This window comes from Oncorhynchus gorbuscha, linkage group LG01, assembly GCF_021184085.1.
Source record: "Oncorhynchus gorbuscha isolate QuinsamMale2020 ecotype Even-year linkage group LG01, OgorEven_v1.0, whole genome shotgun sequence".
In the NCBI taxonomy this organism is placed as follows: Eukaryota; Metazoa; Chordata; class Actinopteri; order Salmoniformes; family Salmonidae; genus Oncorhynchus; species Oncorhynchus gorbuscha.
Window position 1 is genome coordinate 52,055,587 of NC_060173.1, and position 17,474 is coordinate 52,073,060.

Genomic DNA, 17,474 nt, shown 5'->3' on the forward strand with positions numbered 1-17,474 from the left:
ATCGTTGGCAGGTAGGGGGCTGGGGCTTCCAGGTTTTTACTTGACAAGCTGCAGTCTGGATGAGATTAAGAACCCTGCCTCCCCTACACGATCTGAGAGAGAATCACACAATGACGTCAAGTTGGTGAATGAATTGCAGCTAAGTAATATCTATAATGTATATCTACGGTATATAATCTCAACGAAAAGCTATATGCGAATGGATTTTGTAGTTTGCTTTTAGATTATACATCACATCATCATCAACAAAGGCTCCCCTACTTTATATACAGATGTGACGCCCAGCTCAGCTCTCATCAAGGCAGCAGCAACCTGTAGTACGTCCGTCTTTGAGGCTACTTGTTCTTGTGTGTAGGCTGTAGTCTGTCTGGCAAACCCGCCTGCAGGCCTGCCTGCCTACCTGTCTCCTGGGTCTGAGTTGCCTTGCAGCACGAAGGGTTAAAAAGCGTTAAATGAAAACATAAACCACCCAACATTTACCCAATTTCTCTCCCCTTCACCCAAATGCCACCCATTTCGCCCCTCTCCCCTTGCCAACTGAATTCATTCGATACTTTTTTTGAAAGTCAGTCTTGCTCAGGGATATGCCTACCCAATGACGCAATGACGTCAATGCAGGTCAATAGCACACTGGCGAAGCGGACTGGCGGGCTGAGGCTACCGTGTGGCTGCGTGTGAACTAATTTAGTTGTCTCCCAATACACGGGAACGAGTCTCCGCGGTAAACCCGTTAGGTTGCCCATGGTATAGCCATTATAAGAATGATTGCCTATTGATAGGCTATCATTCCCTTCACACCAAACTTCGTTCTTCGACTCAATTGCTGTGAGAGCTGGTTGGACCTGGTCGTCTAACACTGTGAATGGAGCGGGATATAAGTCGATCTGCATCACAATATCACATGTTGCACGGATCATTCATACTTCCCTGCTCCCTAGTCATTCACATTTATTGCGGTGCGCGTCGCATAGCCTATGATGATGATTAAAATTACCCCGATTTTTGGCGGGCTTCTTTCATCAGTTGGTTTTCGCGCTCAACCCGGTGTTCCCGTCCGCGCGCTCTGTTCCTGAATAAGAACAACACCAGATATGTTCGCCCCAGATAGAGAACTGAAACGACGCGCACGGCGTCACCCCCTTTCGCCGTCCTGCTTTTGGGCACCGACCTAGAACTCTTTCCCTTTCTTTGTCTCATAAAGCATCTCATTCAGACGAATCCCTTTTGTAGACTGCTCGAGCACAAACAGACAAGACTTCTCACACAGGTAAGCGCTTTCTTTTGTACCAGAGGGAATCGTGACTAAACCCAGAGGTGCGGGAAGTTGTCTCGTTTAACCCTGGCAACCAGGGTAGCCTACTACACGCAGTTATGATGAGACTTTAGTTCAGCATAATCTTGAGGCATGCTATTTTATGTAGCCTTTGCACTGATATCCTACATGGACAGATGTTTTAGCCTAGGCTACAAAGCCTGAAATCTGATGCATCTGAACACATGCATGTGCAAATCTATCGTTTAGGCTATGATAACTAACACTGTGGCTATATGGACCGTGGATATGTTGTTCAGAGTTACTGTGAGTTCTGCACTTTGGGAGAGATCCGCAATAAACACTGTGAGTCGTAGACCGTGCGGGCTGAGCTAATGCGTAGGCGTATTCACGTGCCGGGGTTCCTCGGCTTAGCCCGCTACTCTGCTGGGATGCCTAGTAACAGAGAGCATGGCACATAGCCTATAGCTGTCCATGGCAGCTCCGCACACGGTGCATAATAGACAAAGCTGTAAAGTTGATTCAGGAGCTAAGAGGTATGCACTTTTTTGTAGGCTACGCTACTACACTTTGATAATACGGTCAGTGAGCACTTGTTGTATATCCCGCTGATGCAAGTCATCCGAATTACATAGACGGGGTTATTTGACCGTTTAGTTTACCTTAGAAGTTGCGTAGGTCGGTCACATATTATTTTGTTGACCCACGTTGCCTTGTAGCGTGTGAAAAGAAGTATTCGTGCAATTATTTAGCTAGACTGTATGCGTGTCCTAAAGGCAAATGAAAAGGACCTATACGTCTTGTTATGATGACAAAGAAACAACTAAATTGCAATTGGTCAATATAGGCTATAGGTCTACTCGCTTATGGATAATGAAGAAGACATGCGCAGTAAACTATATGGTGCAGGAGCTCCGTTTAACGCAAAGCCTTTGCGCCGCTTAACTTCTCAGACCCATGGTCAGCGCAACGGTGCCGCCATTCTCACATCGGTTTTGACAAAGTGCTTTGTTTGCGCCGTTTTACCTTTTCAGCACCACGGACAGCGTCACCGTGCTAAGGGAGGTTAATTGAATTAGCTTTTAAAACCCATATAGGAACACAAACTGAAAAGTTGAACAACTTGTTATGAACTAGGTGTCACGTGGCTCCAACTGAAATGAACATTGAGTGTAGATAACTTCAGGAAGAAGGCAGATTTAAAAAAAACGCCATATGAAATGTCTGTGATAACAATTTTCAACATAGGGCGTTTCCAAGATTTGAAGAAGAATAGCTAGAATAGCTCAACATACAAAAATGTGAGTTTAGCTATTTTAGGCAAACGTTTGACTATACACCTGGGCTGGCGCATTGATAAGATCCTGTAAAAATAGATTTCTATGCAGTATACATAATTCAAAGAGTACAGTTCCTTAAGGGAGGAGCTAGCCTGCATAAATTGTTTTCTTTCTACAGGGCTTTGTATCATTAATTTGGTGTCAATTGTGTGAGAAGTAGGGGTGGGAGACTGTATTCTTACAGCTGTCTCAGGTAAGAAAAATGCCCGTGTGTGTGTGTGTGTGCTGTGGTCCGTCGTCAGCTGGTTGCTTTGGATAACCAACAAGCAGGACACGTCACGCCCCCACCGTGCATTGTCTGGCATTTGGCGGGTGGCCGGGTCGGGCAGCGCTCAGGGTCAGGGAATCACTGGTTCTTCAAAAACAAATTCTCCAGCTGACATTTTCATTAAACCGAGAGAAAGGTCCATTGCAACAAGCAGAAGTCCATTCTCCAGAGGGGGGATTGGAAGGAGAGGTCTCGGGCTGAGTGTGGCGACATCGTGCGGCGAACTCAGAGCGCTTCACTGATAGACCCGCTCATTGATATTTGTTGCTGGTTTACTGATTGAAAGATTGCAGCTGCAGCAAAGACGGCTGAAAGACAGAGAGATGGAGGGATGGAGGGATGGAAGAGATGAGGGAAGGGGGAAACTTCAAACAGCATTACAGATGGCATAGAGTTCAACAGTTTAGAGAACGGATATCTGTAAGAGTCGTTTATGATCATAAGGTTTCTAGTTAGGAATTGCATTTCTATAGCTATCCAAAAGCCCCATCTCACCTCACCCCTCGCCCTTAGTGTCAGGGGTTGCCCTAACTTGCACTCCACAGCGGGGTAAAACCTGCAGCATCAAGTGGACATACAGTATTGGCTTGTATTATAATAATACAAGCCAATACGCGATATAAATAGCATCTACCGCTGCGATAGGGGCAACCCTTTTTTTAATCTGAGATGATTTTTCGAGGATAACCGCCAATCTCTGGGCAGACACACACACACACACACTGGTCTCGTGACTTTCCACGCGGGATACTGGCAGGACGTCAGGATGAACCCGGGAGAGGAGAGTAAGGGAAGGAATTATAGGGGACGTAGATTGTAGAGAGAGGTGTGTGTGTGTGGGGGGGGGGGGTGTAAGGATACGAGAGAGACTATTTAGAGCGAGAGTGACTATTTATGTCTAGGGTGTGTGTATAGGTTGTATCCGTCGTATTGGTGTCCTTGTGCTTGCGCTGACGATGCAGTGGGTGAGCGAGTCTGGCGCGTGGGTACGGGCAGCGGCGAACAGAGGAGCCAGTTCACGTAGAGATCGCATTGTTATTCTCACTAGCTCCGCTAGAATGTTTGCCTAGAAAATACACGGATGGGAACCAAGCCTCAAGACTACAGTTCATACCAATCCAGTAGACGAGAAAAGCGCATGATAAACAGTGGAGCTGGAGATTGAGAGAAGGAGATTCCAGAATAGTTCATTCATACTAAGGAGCTATTTGAGACGCATAGGCTGTTTCCCCTACCATTTTATTCTCCAAACCAAAAGCAGCGTCTTTAATCAGGCGCTGTAGGCCATATCTGTAAAGTGGGGAGAATCTAAACGTGACGTCAATGCCTGGTAACTGACGCAGCCCCTCACAAAAAAAATACGGCTTTTATTCTCTCTGGTCAGCAAGCTTTTAATTATTCGTTGTTTTTTTTTAGACAAAAACCACTGGGATAACGTGGGGTTATCCCTATTATGTGAAGGTACCTATTCCATTTCGTATGTAGGCTATTTTGTGAATTGCAAACCAACCAACAGCTGCGTAGTGAATTGTTCAACGAAAGTTGCATGGATACACACGAGCGAGAAGGCTTCGATGAGCTGAGCGAGAGCACGGCGCAGTCAAATACCGATAATAATAATATATGAAAAGAAAGCGTGAGAGGGATATTGGTGGAGTAAAGTACTGTGCTTTGAGATACGGGGAGGGGGCTTTTGTGCAGAGTTGGAGAGGCAAAATAATGTACATTACATGCACTACACGTAACGTCCCTGAGCGATGCCTTTGTGAGTGTTTTTCCCCCCTTACTGCCACCTAAAAATAGCAGCAGGGTTTGATCGTGCGCCAGAAATAGACGGAGGGTATCACTTGTATAAAAAGGAAGGCGACCCTGAAAACTTGGACGTGCCATGATTTAGGCTATATTAACCATGGACTGAATATCTGGTCATATCCAATTGAATTTGCCTCTGTTTCTGTAAAACATGTTCATGTATGAATTCTAAATGCATTTGATGTTTCTTTCCCTCGTTTCAGCAAGGGGTCCCTGCTAAGGTAAGTGATACTTTGCACGTGCAATGTTTTTTTTAATTCAATGTAGTTTCTCTGTGTGTCCTTTTTGCATGTTCCGGTGCGTGTCTGCTGTCGTGTCTTGTCGTGTCTTGTCGTGTCTTGTCGTGCTTCCCATCACATTTAGCTCACAGTGCAGTAACAGAAAAATGCCATCATTCCTGGTCTTGACTTGGATACATCGGCATGTTTTTGTAGTTTTTGGACAACATTCAAATGAAACCATGCACCTTTCTCTAAAGAAAGGGAATCGCCGCAATGATAAATAAGTGAAAACTCCTTTGTTTGTTGGCGCTGTTGAGTCTCTTTTCACATCTCATTCCTCCCGCAAAAACCATACGCTTGCAAGGGAAAACCCTTCTCTAATGAGCGCTAAATGGGCACTAATTTGTCCTTGTTTTTTATTTAAAAAAGAGGAGGCATAAAGACAGGAATGGGGAGGGGGTTGAAGAGGAAGAAAACGAGCACCTAGGAAAGGGGGAGCAGCACTATCCCGAAACGTTGCACGTACTTGGGGGAAACCCAGTAGCTGTCCAGCAGTAATGGTGCTGAAAATACATCGAATGGCACTGGGGAGCGTTCCGTGATTCACCAAACCATAGGCAAGCGCGTTTAGAGAGAAAACTGTCTTGAATATGACACAAAAAAACAATGTAATTTCAATGAATGATAGCCTGAAAACGTTTGCTCTTTCACGGAGCGTTATCGGAGGCTGAGTCCTTTACTTCAAGGGTAATACCTGAAACTACCGATTTCCCGCCTGCGTCGTTTGAACAGTTTTACCAGATGATGTACAGGCACAGACAGGGAGGCTATAGGCAGATAGACTTGGATTACCCTTCTGCCCACGTCATCCATTTCTATCGTCAGTATATTTGGCTATACCGTATGCTATGATCGATTGTATTTATTTCACTGTAAAACCATCCTCTGCAGCATCCCCAGTCATTTTGTTCCTTTGCATAAAGCAATGTGAAAGTTTTCATATGGCTTAACTAACTACTGCTGGCCAAACCGCCAATCACCATACGCGTTTCATTGCTGCTTTTCGGCTATGCTGCTTTTGAATCGGATATGGATGACTTCATGACAAGTACAACCTCGTTGGGAAGAGATGGGAGGCAGCGCTATTCTCTACGTGTACAAAACATTAGGAACACCTTCCTAATATTGAGTGGCACTCCCTTTTGACCTCAGAACATCTTAATTTCGTCGGGGCATGGACTCTACAAGGTTTCGAAAGAGTTCCACCGGGATGCTGGCCCATGTTGGCTACAATTTTCCCCACAGTTGTGTCAAGTTGCCTGGATGTCCTTTGGGTGGTGGACCATTCCCAGCAGCGTTGCAATTCTTGACGCACTCAAATCAGTGCGCCTGGTACCTACTACCAGACGTTGTTCAAAGGCACTTAAATATTTTGCCTTGCCCATTCACCTTTTGAATGGCACACACACACAATCCATGTCTCAGTTGTCTCAACGCTTAATAATCATTATTTAACCTGTCTCCTCCCCTTCATCTACACTGATTGAAGTGGATTTAACAAGTGACATCAATAAGGGATCATAGCTTTCACCTGGATTCACCTGGTCAGACTGTCATGGAAAGAGCACGTGTTCCTAATGTATGTTGTGTGTGTGTGTGTGTGTGTGTGTGTGGGGGGGGTCTATATTGATGTTTCCACAACAAGATATTGGGCTGCCAAATGGGCAAGGAATCACCCATCCAATTACGATAGTGTCATCCCTCTGAGCACAGACACCAGTTCAACGCCTAGTTTTGATTTACATTTGGTTGAGTTGTCAACTGACGTGAATTCAACGTCAAATCAACAAACAATTTCATCATGACATTGGATTTAGGTTAGAAGTTGGGTGAAAAAAAGACGAAATGCCCTTACATTGACGATTTATTGAAAATCCAATTACTTTTCCACGTTAATTAAACGTCATCACATAGATTGTCTGTGTTGAAATGGCGTGGAAAAAATGTTGATTCAACCAGTTTTTGCCCAGTGGGATATCGAGGCAATCAGAGCCAACTTCGTGATAATGTATAAAATAAAGTAAGCGACGACTCGCATGTCAAAATGTTGAATCGAATTCAAACAACGCTCGTATCTGCCTGCAGTTTCGTTCACGCCACACAATAATCATGCTCACTCACTCATAGCTACAGTCCTCGCACGACTTTTCTCCACAAGTCTATATATAGCGTTCTTTTCGCCGCGGGAGAAGAGATGCAGTACACGACATCCACGTTGTCATGAAAAATAAATCTTCAATGGCTGGCTCGTGTTGTGATAGACTGTGGAACCATTCACCTGCTATATTACCTCCACCTTTCAAAAAAACTCCGCTTTTTAACCTTCCTTTTGCCAAACGAAGCACCAGATAGGGCCAGATCTCCTTCCCTCAATAATTAAATGCCGGGGCCGTATAATTTCAGTGGAAACTACACGGATTCTTGAGTCGTGACTGCTAAAGTGAGTAATGCGCGCGCTGGCTGCGTCAGGAGAGGCAGTCACTGTGCAGTGTAGTGCAGTGCAGAATGAAGGAGGGGAGGGGTGTGTGTGTGTGTGTGGGGGTCGTGACTGACTGTAGAGACGGTCGCAAATGAAAAGACCACCCAATAAAAATCCACAACAGGGCGACAAATGGGGATTGGGAAACGTTTAAAAAAACAAAACATTTGCATTGCTGTTCCCCTGAATACTGCTTCGTTCCTTTACCTTCCTTTACTGATCCTGGCACCAACTTGAATGCAGGCGAAGAGTTACAAGGATAGTGGGGGTGGAAGGAGAAAGAGGGAAAGAGGAGGAGGGGGGTTGGTTTGGGATAAAAACGAGACACACATTGAGGAGGGAGGATCCAGATATAGCTCGTGAACCCGACCTCCTACTCGGTACAGTAACTTTTCCAGTTCCAAGGGGGGAGTAGGTATACCGGGCCTCCGGTGGTATTTCTCTCTCCAAAACAATGATGGGGTCTAAAAACACTGACTAAATAACCTCAAGGGTAAGTAGACTTCTACTATTCTGTAGCTTTCCCCCGATTCATCTTTTAATGAATGACGTTTATTAAAGGTTGTTTAACTATTGGTGTGTGCAGAGTTTGATAATTGGGCTGGGTGACTATTGTTCTCATTGACTTGTTATCACTATCACTCAAGTGTTTTGTTCCGACTCCTGCTAATGCTACTGTGTAGGTGCCTTTTAATTTTCGTTCTGCATGGCATTTATTGCAATATATAGCGCTGTAATTTGGAATCTTTGACACGTGGCACTTTGACAACAAGTGTGTTCCGAGACCCCCCGTGTCGTCACTATTGGTGGTATCCTCCAGTGAACTCTCGCTGGTCATGCAATAGAATCGCTTCAGATGCTTGTCATGTTGTTGTTATCGCGTGGACGAGGCACCGCGCTTTCCCACGATTGGTTTACATGCGTTCAGGGGGCCGTATTTATACTAGCGTTTCAAAATGGTTCATGTCCAGCCTATATACAATTGTATTAACATGACGTGTTGTAATGCAGTAAGGATTTAACCAGCGAACCAGTTGTCGTTTATTCTTTCGTCATTTTAATCTCAATATAATTCATTGTGATCCGATATGTGTATCTCCCACATGCATAGCCGTAGCCAAGCTGCAATACATGCACAACTCGAGAATCAATCAATCGATATAATAAATCCACCCAAATGTTCTGTGCACATAACCCTATTCGCTCGCATTTATCAAGTCACTTTTGCCAGCTAGAACACAATTTGGTTTCCCTTTCTTTTTTTTCTTTTTTTTCAAAAAGGGGGGCCCCTATATGAGCAAAACACGGATTGGTCGATGACGAGTTTTCGTTTGCTCCAATAAGGTCCCTCGCTGCTCTATATTTATTGCTAGCAGATTACTGCTTGCTCCCGCCTTACCCAGACGGTTCGAGCGGTTAGAGCGAGCTAGTTCTCCAGGAGACTTCATGAACGAGGGGAATATGTTTTTTTGTATATATGTATACATATCTATAGAACCATAATAACAACTAAAACAGTGCTGCTTCCGATGCTCGGAGCCTAAATGACCACACTGTCTTAAACATTTGTGCATTTAGACCAAATTATATTCGAAAGAGAGAGGGAGTGAGTGAGAGGGAGTAGGAATAATTTCGAGGGGATGTCGGGGAGAAATTCAACTACAGAGAAGCAATGCGATTTAGGACCATGGACAGCGGTAGAAAGCAGTAGCGTTGGCATTCGTATGTAGCTTCGCTTGGAAACCATATTTCTCGCCTCGTAGTGTGTGATTGAGTTGGAGACACACAATTGCCTCGGGTTGCCGATGGCTGAATGGACCCAATCCGGGATTGGCGATGGAAGCGGTCTTTCTTGATGTCACTTAAGCCTCATGGACACTCGACAGGACGTAGAGGCAGAAGCCGATCAGTCCTTCGCGAATCTTTTTGCGGTCTGGGCTTGCTGTACATAACTAACAAGCTGGGAAGCCCTTACCCCAAAAAGCATTTGCGGAGGGCGCATTCGCCGAGTCACATCGCAAGACGTCTTGCAAGCAGGCTTCGTGGATTAAAAAAAAAAGCTTTTTCACATGATCATTTTACTACAATTATTATTCATACTATTTCCATACTTATTTTTATTCAGATTTTAGTATTGATATAATTGTTAAGTGCTAATTGTAATTTATTTTGTATGTGTTTGTATCGTTAGGCTTAGGTCCCATTTCTAAACTTTGGTTTGTCTCCCAACCCCGGGGATACTTAAAAGATTTCTCGGCTCCAGAGTTTCCGAAAATGTTTTGGACTCAACTTGGAGTAATGTGATACCAATCAGTCCATATAGCGCCCCACCCCCCAAATCCACAAGATCGGTGCATAGTCCCCTCGGCATTACACAGAACGCCCTGCTGATGAATAAATCTGGGGCCCAAATGGTACCCTATTCCCTATATAGTGTACTATTATTGCATTATATAGGTAATAGGATATAATTTGAGACGCAGAATAAGTCTAAACAAAGGGACACCCTCGGAATGAACAAGTTGCACGTGGGGAAACAGAGTGATTCCATTCGGAGACAGTGGGAGGGGAGGAGGGGTGAGGGAACTTGGACCTCTTTGCCCTTCTTGCACTTGGGAAATACAACATTTATTTAAATGTTCCAATCTCCAAATAGTTAAGTGTGGCGGGAATTGAACACGCACACACACATATGTGTGTGAATATATGAGACATGACCATGCAGCGAGAGCGTGTGAATGTGTGAGAGAGAGAACGAGCCGTGCTGTGTGTGCGGCCGTTCTCTAAGACAACAGAGAGACTGAAATGCTTTATTCAGCCTGCTGTCACTTTCTCTCTCTTCCTTTCTCTTTATCGCTCTTCCTTTCTCTTTCTCTCTCTCTCACGCGCACACACGGACACGTTTTTCTCCCTAATGTTATGATATAGCCTATTCACCCTCGAGCATCGCCCACCATTACCCCTTTCATCAAACTTAAAGCATAGAGCACGTCCTTCTATATTTGGCCCACGTAAGAGAGAGAGAAAAGTTGATTGGGAACACTAATTTGATCAGTTGACGAACTCCGACATATTCCTCGAGTTTGTTTCCAAAAGCATGGAGTGTCGTTCGTGTCCATCACGCGTGTGCACATAAGCAAAACCATGAAAACAGAACTCCCAGTTTTTGACTCCTTGTCCAGTTCGATAGAATAAAATAGTGCAGTGATGACACAATACGATTTACACCCGAAAAGCAAAGTTAAAAAGCATATCTATACCGGTAGCTTAATGATACTATGTTGCCCTATACTACAGTCAGTGAACAGTGGGACAGTGAAGCATTTTGTATTCTTCTGGCTATGAACTCTAGCACGTTTTATTTGAAGTGGTACAATGACTATAAGGATGAAGTATCAGCTATGATTTGAGGGAATTTCTATCCATAAAGGGTGAACCGTTTAGAAATTACAGCACTTTTTGTGCATAGTCCCCCCATTTTAGGGGACCAAAAGTATTTGGACAAATTCACTTAGGCCTACATGTGTATTAAATAATTCAAAAGTTTCGTATTTGGTCCAATATTCCTAGGACGCAATGATTACATCAAGCTGTCACTCTACATATTTGTTGGATGCATTTGCAGTTTTGGCCAATAGAAATGAATGGTAAATAATGTATTGTGACATTTTGCAGTCATTTTTATTACAAATAAGAATGGAATATGTTTGTAAACACTATGATGCTACTGTGATTACGGATAGTCCCGAATGAATAAAAGTGACTGCAAAATGACACAATACATTATTTACCATTCATTTCTATTGGGCACAAAATAATCTGAAACACAACCAAAACAAACTGCAAATGCATCCAACAAGTGTGTCGAGTCACGAGCTTGGTGTAATCATTACGTGCTAGGAATAAGGGACCAAATACTAAACGTTTGACTACCTTAATACACATATACGTGAATTTGTCCTAATACTTTTGGTGCCCTATAATGGGGGGCTATTAAAAAAGTACTATAATTTCGAACTAAAAATACCTTCAAATTAAAGCTGACAGTCTGCACTGTTTGATTTCAAATACAAAACTTTTGGAGTATAGAGACAAAATAAGAAAAATGCTTCACTGTCCCAATAATTACGGAGACTACTGTATATTGTCCCTGAGTTTAGGGTATACCCGGCCATTAGCATCAGTGCAACCGTTTCAGGGGCATTTACATGAATGTGGGAATAGTATTTGCTTCTTTAATGAAATACATTTGGCTACTAATCCCTACAGTCAGGTGTTTGCTATAGCATTGCAATCCTGGGCATAACTGCTCACTTACGGTGACCGCTGGCGTAAATGTTGGTCACGTGGACATAGTTGCTATTCAAAGTGAGAAAAATCGATCATCAAAAGAATACAACAAATAAAAACAAACGATTAAAACCACGCCCTGTTATAGGCTGCCCATAGAAATATAACGTATCAGTGATTTTGCCAGGAAAGAAAATATAAATATATGTATATGTATGTGTGTGTGTTTTATTGTCACATACACGAATGTAAAGTGACTGTGGTAAAAATAGTGCGTGCAGTTCGCTTAGGCTACAGAAGTCATTGCGGTCTACTTCTCCTCTCGAGGTGAATGACATATCTCCTTGGCTTTATCAATGGACAAGCATCTCTGACCTATAGCGACATGCCTACAAACTCAGCTGAAGCTTAGAGTGTAACATTCCAATATATAAGATGTGGGATTTCCACCCTGTGATTATCTCTGGAGGTCAAAGTTTTTTTTTACTATGTTTTGTTTTGCGAGGTAAATAAAGGCGGATTATTTATAAAAACAGCAGAATTGTTTCGTGTAGGGGAGTCCCAACTTGCATAACCTTTACACCCGCGTAACTTTTAAGCACTTTTAAGTTAACAATGTGCACTCCACTCCGTCCCTTCAACTTTTCAGCACCACGGACAGCGTCACGGGCCTTTGTTATTGATCAGCCCGATTTCAGTGGCGTCACACTCGGTCACTCTGCAGCTCAAGTTCGTCAAGTCTCTAAATAATCATCATCAATTAAGGTTCATGTCACCTTTTGGCACTCAGGTTGAGGACACAGCTGACAATTCACTAATGCTGTAAAAACCCTCAACACCCCGTGACTAAAGAGTAACAAGTAGTCATAGGCCTATATTAGAAAGCAGCATACAATGGTTAAAACTTGACAGTGGAGACAAAACCACTGTTTTGCATGGTATTGTATGAGTGCTGTAACGTGCGTTTCCGATAAGTAAAGCCACCTATTGCTTGTTTTTGTATTTGGACACAACTGCATGCAATAAATGCCAATGCCATAGCCCAAATATAGATGTCTTGTTTTGTAGATTTTCTGTTTGTTGCGTGGTGCAGTATGGATGGACAAAGCCTAGGTCTAACTATGCATACTTTTATTCTCTAACAATTGTTAAACGGTGTCTCGGAAGAGATTCGAACGAGAGATGTGGGCAAACGACAAGGCTACGTTTACATGTTTTAAAACCTTTCGAGGCAGTCATTTGAATTAGTGTGATTTGAGGATGTTTCAGTGGGCGTCGGTGACGTAGGGCCTTCATTCCCGCTCCACATCTTTTCGAGGACTCTGTATTTGTGCGCACGGGACGCCCCTCTTCCACCCAATTATGTAGTACACTTTTAATGGCAATGCTCTATCAATCTTACAGACATAATGATACCTCTGTCTTTTTGTTTTCTGCAGGTGAGGGAAGAAGTAGTCACGATAACTTGACCGTGAAGGGCTTGAGCGCCATGTGACATCCTGGCCAGAAACGTCGACTCGATTGAGATTTCATCATCTCCATTGAGAAAGGGAGCCGGCCTATCACCCGTGGACCACTAAAATCACCACCTCTTGGTCCTTCCTCTCTCGTGTTCAGCGCAAGGTAATTGTTAACCCGAGAGTGTTAACAGAGGCATCTGGAAAGATGACGTCAAACAAAAATCACTTCCCTTTGAAATTGCATTTTGTTTATGGTCGGGCATTTTCACCGCTGTGCACGTGAGCAGAAGTTGACCGCCCATTCATTTGGCATCAAGATGGCCAATCATTGCAGTCCTTTGTGAGAAACATACTTTATCAATTTAACAGACGTCAATGCAACAAAGACACTTGTTTTTGTCGAGGTTTGACCTATTCCATTGCATGTGTGAGGGGTAGGCAATATATGCCTCATTTTACTGGTCTGTAGGCATGTGTATGCCTATTTATAGTTTCCATATAGGCCTGTCTGACCCTACTTTAAAAAAATAATAATTGTGTTTTGGTGGGTAATGTGTGTTAGTACTGTGTTCTACATCATGGAAACAAAACAATACATATATTCTATATATCTCTCTGTCTACCACACAACGTTTATGGGCCAATTGCCTTACATGTTTATTCAGTTAGTGAATATCACCGAAAATAAGGAGGACATGTATTGAGTCATGAGAAGGAGGGCCAATGAGGGGATGCATGAGAGGTGCAGGGTGAAGTTGTTCCTAAACACTGGTCTTGGGTCAGTCGTGCATTTCCCCCCCCCACGGGCCCTAGATCTTCACCGAGGGGAAACGTCAGTCTCGAAATGATATCTTGGACCTACACACTTGATTGACATGTATGAAAACTGTATTTCTGAAGAGTTTGCTTTGCAATGTTTTTTTTAAGTGCGTTTCTCTGACGGCTTGCACCATGCCATTAGCAGTGTAGGATGTCTGAACGCAGAGATAACGAGAAGGAGAGGTGGAGCTGTGGGCTTTGTTAAGGAATAGCAAGTCTATAGTGGAGCAACTGTTGCGCCAAAATAATAGTCGTGGGTTTGCCTCCCAAATACCACCATATTCCCTATTACTTTTTGACCAGGGCCCATAGGGCTCTATGGGGAATTGTGCACCATTTGGGATACACCATTTGATAACTGGTTATGATCATATATCCAGTTTGAAATCTGGTCAAAATGTCGGTCAATCAAGCACTTCTAGAGTCAGACTTATTGACCTGCACAGAGGACTAAATTCAGTAGAATACAGTGTAGTTCACCAAATACAGTGCACATGTAGTTACGTGTAAAGGTGTGGAAAATGGTGACCATGCAACTCCCGTCTTTGTTCAGAGCGTGACAAGCAGAACTCTTCAATGTTCAGACTACTTTGGGGAATTCGCTTCATTTTGAACACTTGTCTCCAGATGTTTCCCAGAAAGCAAAACTGTTGCTATGATGTCTTTTACGGTCAGATTCTATGCTGGTTGTAAAATCATTTTGTAAGTGTATTTTTAGCAACCGGAAAAATACTCCTTTTTATGCTTGTTTTCTGATTATCTGACTAGATATCAACCAACATATGAAGTCTTTCCCATGAAGCCTTGATTTTGTCATGATTAGTCTTTACCTGTTTGTAACAGAGACCTGTTTGTTGTAATCTGGTTTATATAACGTCTTCTCAACCAGACAACCAGTTTACAACAAGAAAACAACGTTATCAAGACGTCATGTGTCAAATTATGCCCACTGGGTTTGTTCATTTATGACTACTAAGGTTTAGGTCTCAAAGACTGTGAGCTTGTGGTAAAACCTCTGGGCTGGGCTTATCAAGGTGTGTCCCTCAAATCTACCGGTTAATAGTGAGATTTGTATGACTAGTACAGCATTTGTTATTCAGGATGCATTTTCCTATTGTCTCTGTGAGAGATACGTGACGTTAGGAAGCAGTATGTATGGGTTTAGGAAACAGCCAGGTTGAACAATGCCTCCTTGAGCTTCCTGTTATTACGAAAAGCACGAACCATTCGCGGATATTTAGAACGTTCAACCTTTGTCACTGATTCAGTGTGTTCATTGTGCAAGAGAGATGAATAGGGCCTATCAAATGCAACAAAAAAAATGAAATGAGCACACAATCAAAAACTTCCACTCACAAAAATGATGCCTCCATTTTGTTTTAGCCTAAACTACAATAGACCAGAACTTGTCATTTGATATATTGTTGCATTTTCCATCTAGGACATAAATAACCTCTTTCTATATTCAATACAACCGTATAGGTCACAACATCTAGAAATACCTGTTTTTGTCCTCCAGATGCCTGCTTTGTTAGCCAAAAGGGGTGAGACGACTGTCTAGCCATCTAAACAGAGATAAGAATGGGGACCTCTCCTCTTGAATGGAAGAACGTCATCACTCAGTTCTGTCGTGACTCGTATCATTACACAGCTTCTTCTTCTTTTTTTCCCTCATTCCAAATGTCTTTGTTTATTTTTAGGGGAAACGTGTTCTACTCACATGAACATAAGGTATGCATATGTACATGTAGGTGCGCACTCACTCACTCACTCACTCACTCACTCACTCACTCACTCACTCACTCACTCACTCACTCACTCACTCACTCACTCACTCACTCACTCACTCACTCACTCACTCACACACACACTCACTCACACACACACACACACACACACACACACACACACACACACACACACACACACACACACACACACACACACACACACACACACACACACACACACACACACACACACACACACACACACACACACACACACACACACACACACACACTGTAGCTGGGCTTTAATACACAAAGGACTATACAGCCTCTGTGCTGTGGGCCACACAGATATTTAGTAGTGTCAAAGGCTTTAGGTCCTGTTCTTTGTGGTTGTAATTATTGTAGTTTAATACCAGTCTCATTAATGAGAAGAACTCAACCCTTGTAAGATGATAGTGACTTGTATTCCATTTATTTGTAAAGGATGTTGTATTGTGTGTGTGTGTGTGTGGGGGGGGGGGGGGTGTTCAGAGGCCTATTAATGTCTAGCAAGTGAATGCTTTTTTTCAGGAGATGGTTACATATTGCATACTTGTGAAGCCAATCAGAGTTTGAATGGAATGGACCACTTTTGGACAGGAGAGAACAGTGGGGCTTCCTCTTAACACATGATGGAGACCTGTTAACTTCTCAGTTAAGCTATAGTTAAAGTTCCCTTGAATACAAAAGAGCACAGTGGGTTATAGACTGAACAGGAGGGTATTCTACCTCTGAACAGGTACAATCAACAGGTAGTGTCCTCAAACGAGTTTTCTTTCCAAGCCGCAGGACACTGAATGGACATCAATCTACTCATTGATTGTGATTTGGCCAAGGCTTCAAGACGTGATTTTTTTTAATGTCCATATTAGTCAATGACCCATCTCTTTTGACTTGAGTGGTGTTGAACCTCAAATAGTTCCTCACTTCCTCTTTAGGCCTTCCTGGATTTATTTCTAGAGATTCTCTCAGTGGGGAGTGGCTGCACCTGAGATAGTCGGTGTCCATCGTCATGTGGTGCTGAACTTTGGGATGCCGATTCCGTCGCTGTCCACTCGTGCGGTGCTGAATCTTTAATACCCCCTGTTTGCATGTCATTTTTGTTGTTGTTGTTGCCATCAGACCTTTTACTTAGTCACATCAGACCGTGGCCCTATAGACACAATTAACTTTTTATGATATACGTACTATGACTGGTGATGAGGGCTGTCTTCTAGTCAGAAGTTCATGCTCCTTTCCATGTCTGTCTTATGCTGAGCTGAGGCAATGGCCTCTCTATTTTACAAACTGTTCCTCTTTAAGGTTGTGTGTAGGGGTCGTTCACATTCACTGTTAACGTTCATATTCATGTGCATGTTCACGCTCTGTTCACGCGCTGTTCACTCATGATTATAGCTAGTGTCATGACGATGTTCATTGTACTGTGAGTGTGTACATTGACACAGTAATGAACCAACACTATTCTGTCAAGAGCCTGGTGTTATATCTTACAGGCAGAATTAGAGCTGGCCACAACTTGTTTCTCTCTGTCTTTCTCTGACTGTTTTCTCTCACTTTTCTCTCCTTTCCCTTCCTCTCTTCTTTTCTGTACTTTTCTGTACTTACTCTCTCTCTCTCTCTCTCTCTCTCTCTCTCTCGCTCTCATTCTCTCGCTCTCGCCGCTTCTTTCTCCCTCGTTCT

General features: G+C 43.2%; 1 long non-coding RNA gene across 1 annotated transcript in view; it reads left to right on the forward strand.

The window, feature by feature from the left end:
- Positions 1–993: 993 nt before the first annotated feature.
- LOC124039636 overlaps positions 994–17,474 on the forward strand; it is a 31,664-nt gene continuing 15,183 nt past the window's right edge. Inside the window, exons 1-3 of the long non-coding RNA XR_006839609.1 lie at positions 994–1,267; positions 4,897–4,914; positions 13,183–13,366. This is a non-coding gene — a long non-coding RNA (uncharacterized LOC124039636). The remainder of the gene's footprint in view (positions 1,268–4,896; positions 4,915–13,182; positions 13,367–17,474) is intronic.